Raw genomic sequence first — 5,373 nt, 5'->3', positions numbered from 1 at the left:
AAATTGACTCTAGAACATGTTAGGTCTAATAACATGCATTGGAATCTTTTTATGGGCACACTAAGAGTTATTTAATGTTCAACCAGCAATGACACAATCAAGAACAGAGGTTAACACATTAAGATTCAAAAAGAAAAAGGCACAACAAGAATTTAATGACAAGAAAAACAACTACACATGACTCTAAGACAAAACTAGTAGATTAAGAAATGTAAAAAGCTTGTATTCTTGTTTCTTTTTAGGAGTTTTCTTTTAGTCCGAATTTATAGGAGTCCAAAGGGAGATAAAAGCAATCCTAAAATAATAAAAAAGACATACAAAGAATACCTAAAGGCACATACAAGGATTGATTCACAAGAAATTATAAAATGAATCAAGAAAAGCAAGACAAGGTGAGTGTGTTCTATAGATTTATATATGTGACACAAGAACCACTCAAGGCACACAAACTCAAGACACAAAAAGGAAATACATGGAGGAACAGTAAAGACACATAACAAGATTATATTGGACGAACAAACACAAGACAAAAAGCATAGGAACGAATTTACAAAGGAGACCTAGCTCTTGATACCAAATGATGGAAAACTTGTTGGAGACCCAGATTGATGTTGAGTTTCCTTCAAGCTCCTCCCTAGATCTTGAACTCCTTGATTCTTCCTATGCTTGGTTAAGGTCTCCTATGGAGGAGGAGGCCTTAAGACCACCACGGTTGGTGGAGAAACTCTCCCAAGAGGCGCCACTCCTTGTTGTAGAGATAAGCCCCTTCAATTCTCACCACACTCTTCTATGAAGGGATAAGAGAATTGGATGCACTCAAAGAGGTTTAGGGACTTTTGGAAGAGAGAAATCTGAACTCTATTCAGAATATACAATCTCAATTACATCAAAAGTGTTTTACAAAGAAGGAAAAACGAAATTATAGGAGTAGGAAGCTTGGAGAGTAAGCTAGTCTTAACCATGGTTCACTAGGAACCATGGTAAGTTCTAGCTAACTACTCATGGTCTAGAGGCTTGGAGAGCAAGCTTCTCTCTTAGCTTGCTTGGTAAGCTTGCTAAGGAGAAGCTTGTGCTTCAAGCTTCCAAGCTTGAGAAGCACCAAGCTATTTGGCCAAGTGTGAACACAAGTGTCAACACCAGTGTGAACACATCTAGGTGGGCGGCTCTTTGGAATTATTTCACTCCAATCACGTTTTAAAATTGTTAATTTGGTTTAGTTAGGTTCATCCAATGTGAATGGAACCTAGCTAAATCAAATCTATGAAAAATTAGGAGTAAAATGAGTCCAATATGTAAATTTTAGCCTAGGACCACCTTTTGGCTAAATTGCTAGGAACACTCTCTAGCTTACTAGAGACACTCTCTAGTTTGCTAATGCCACTCCTATTCCTACTACTAGAAAACTAAGAAAGAGTGTATTTCTAGGTTAGGTTAAATGGAGTCAAAGTGCCCAAGTAACCTACCCTAGAAACAATATACAATAGCTACTAGAAAGGAAATAAAGTGCCTCACAAATACAAAGGCAAAAAATACACCTATACAAGTATCTACTATATACAAGGTACAAGAAAACAACTATACAAGTATGTACAATGGAAACTTAAGAGACTAATAAGAGGAACTATAATCAATGCTCATGATGAGCAAAGGTCTTTGAAGCACCTCCTCTTTAGAAGTCTCCTCTAGCTTCCTAACCATGGACCTAGTTAAAGGCCCAATGGTCTTCATGGGTGAGCCTCCTTGGATCAACCTTCGCCTTTCTTGGTCTTACCTCTTCCAAATGGATCCTTGGGGATTAGATTTCCATCAACAGGCCTGAAAAAAAATTGGAATAATTAGATTCAGAAAATTCAAATTAGTTAAAATATGAATTAGCGGTCCAATTAAAGCCCAAATAGAAAACAGTGCAGAATATAAACAATTAAGCACAAACCAAAGATTAAAATGAGTACAGAAAGGTAAGAAAATAAGGGAAAATAATGACTCATCAACTATACCATGTTCATCTAATTTATTTCTAAATACCCATTTGGTTCCAATATTTGGATGATTATTTGGTCTTGGGACTAGTTTCCATACTTGATTTCTCTCAAATTGATTTAACTCTTCTTGCATAGCATTTATCCAATGTTCATCATTTAAGGCTTCATTAATGTTTTTAACTTCTATTTTAGAAACAAAAGCCAAATTATTGCATGGTTCTTTGAGAGAGTATCTAGTAGTTACCTCTTTTGATATGTCTCCAATGATATTTTCAAGAGGATGATTTCTTGAGATTCTCAACTCTCTTTGAGGAATCATGTTTGTTTGATTCTCTTGAATTATAGAATCCTCCATTCCTTCATCTTCTTTGTCTTTTTGAGTTTGCTCATGAATATGAGTGTCTTCAAAGCTTTCTACAATATCATCAATAATATCTTTTCTTGGACAAACAAGGTTAGTTTCATCAAATATAACATGAATTGATTCCTATATTGTCATGGTTCTTTTGTTGTATATTCTATAGGATTTTCTATTTAAAGAGTATCCAAGAAATATCTAGAGAAATCATCCACTAAGACAAGACCATAGTAACTTCCACCAAAGATCATAGTTGTAGAAGGTCCAAACAAGTCCATATGCAACAGTTCTAAGAGTCTAGAGGTTGTAACTATATTCTTTGGTTTCAAAGATACTTTTACTTGTTTCCCCTTTTGTCATGCATCACCAAGTTTATTTTTCTCAAATTTAATTTTTGGTAATCCTATTTCTAAATCTTTTGAGATTAATTTATTAAGTGTTCCATGTTTATGTGAGCAATTCTTTTATGCCATAACCATGATTCATCATCTTCACTCAAGACATTGAGAATGACTCATATTTTTCTCTAATTTTATTATGTATACATTGTTTACTCTAAATCCTATTATTTTAACATGTTCATAATTTTTATGCTCAATAAGACATTTTTGTGAATCAAAAGATACAGAGAAACTTTTATCACATAATTGACTCACTTGATAAACTATGTTTAAGAACATCCACAAGACATTTTCTATGGAGGTTGAGAAATTTGTGTTGGGTACCAGAGGGAAAAGAAAACTTCATCAGCGGAAGCACACACACGAGAAAGAAAAAAATAGAGAAACAAACTCAGAAATTAACGTGGTTCGGCACTCCTTGCCTACATCCACAAACACACTCAATAAATTATATTATTTCTCCACTTGCAATTTTTACAAGGATAAAATTGCAAATCCTCTCACACAATTTTTGCACGAAAAAATTGCAAACCCTCTCTTGACACACAACTACCCAAGTCCCTAATACACCCAAAGACTAGTGTTGTTGTGGTGAGTAGACCGAAACTATCACCCCTTATTTATAGTAGTAGTCTACCACTTCCCTTCTTCAAAACTACCCGATGTGGGACTTTGGAGGATACCCACACACTTTGGGCACAACAATTTGTACCTAATTTTCCAATGTCAAGTATTTTTCTTTGTTGTTGTCTCCATAGGTTACATGTCCACTTTTTTTAGGAGCAATTTTAATGAATTTTAAAGTATCTCCTATCATGTGCTTGAAACATTCACTATCAATGTACTAAGTTTGGTCTTTGGAATCCTTCAAGACAAAGAATGAATTGATTTTGGTACCCAAGTTTTCTTTGGGTCCTTAATGTTAGTAATAACATAATAACCTTTAGGAATCCAAACCATATTCTTGAGATTGCTAAAATTCTTTCTAATATAGAATGTTGATGAATTATGACCTTTCTTACCACAATAAAAACATGTTGTGAATGGAAAACTAGTAACTTGTGAGGGTATGAAGAAATTTTTGTATTTCTTTTGTTGCTTTTGAGGGTTATATCCTAATCCTTCCTTATCAAATACACATTTTTGTTTTCCTAATATTATATCTAAATTATTTCTTCCACTAGTAAATTTTGCAAGAGTGCTTCTTAGGTTACTAATTTCCTCTTTAAATTTATTGCATGTTGAACATGGATGATTTATTTTATTTGTTTCTAACTTATTTTTAGTCTCTTGATTTTCATCTTTAGAATTTATTATCCTAATTTCAATTTTAAGATTATCTAATTCATAATTTAATTTTGAAATCTCTTTTTCCAAGTTTGAAATTGTTTTCTTATAAGATGATACTAATTTGGCAAGTTTAAAGGATTTTTTATGTAAATCATTGAATGCATTTTGAAGTTCATCAAATGAAATTGAGATATCATTGTTAGAAGATGTTACCTCTTCTTCGCTTTCGTAATCTTTGGCCATAAGTCCCAAATTTACAACTTCATTCTCAAAGTCACTTGTAGAATCCATGTCATTTTCTTCCCAAGTGATATAAACTTTCTTTCCTTTCTTTTCTTTAAAGTTGTTCTTGTTGGATTTTTCCATTTTTCTTTTATAGGTTGGACATTCTAACCTCAAATGTCCCAGTTGATTACACTCAAAGCATCTTGGAGTTGAAAAAGATTCTTCTCCTTTCTTCTTTATGTTGAAGTTGAATTTTCTTATATTTTCTTTATTCCTTAGGAATTTGTTGAATCTTTGTACAAAGAGATTGAAATCTTCATCATCATCATCATCTTCCTCAATATTGTCATCTTTTTCATTTTCTTCATGAGAGGATGAAGATGCTTTAAGTGCTATACTTTTCTTCTTTTTGTCACTATCTTCATTTTGACTTAGTCTCATCAATTCCATTTCATGCTCTTGAAGTTTTCCAAATAGAGATGCAAGAGACATGGTTGTTAGCTCTTTTTGATTCAGCAATTGCAGTCACTTTCGATTGTCATTCCTTACTCAAACATCTCAAAACTTTGTTAATAATAAGATCTTCATTAGGAAACACTTTTCCTAGGGATGCAAGATGATTGATTATATGTGTAAATCTCTTTTGCATGTCTTGAATACTTTCATTTTGATTCATTCTAAATAATTCATATTCATGGATGAGAGTGTTTCTCCTAGATCTTTTAACATCATTGACGCCTTCATGTGTTATTTTTAATGTGTCCCACATTTCTTTTGCATTTTTACAATTTGAAATTCTGAAGTATTCATCTATTCCTAATGCAGAAGTAATTATATTTTTGGCTTTCAAATTGTATTGAACTTTTCTTCTATCATCATCACTCCATTGATCTTTGGATAAATCTTTTATTTCATGACCTACTACAATAGTGGGAATGAAAGGACCATTTTCAACAGAATCCCATATGTTTAAATCTATGGCTTCTATAAAAATTTGCATCCTAGATTTTCAAAAATGATACCCTTCACCATTTAATATTGGAGGTCTATTAATGGAGTTTCCTTCGGAAAATAAAAAATTTGTTGAGGCCATTTCAATTCTTGAAGCTTTTAAGCT

Source organism: Cajanus cajan, chromosome 3 (assembly GCF_000230855.2).
Source record: "Cajanus cajan strain Asha chromosome 3, NIPB_CcT2T_4, whole genome shotgun sequence".
Lineage (NCBI taxonomy): Eukaryota > Viridiplantae > Streptophyta > Magnoliopsida > Fabales > Fabaceae > Cajanus > Cajanus cajan.
Note: the sequence above shows the minus strand (reverse complement) of the source record.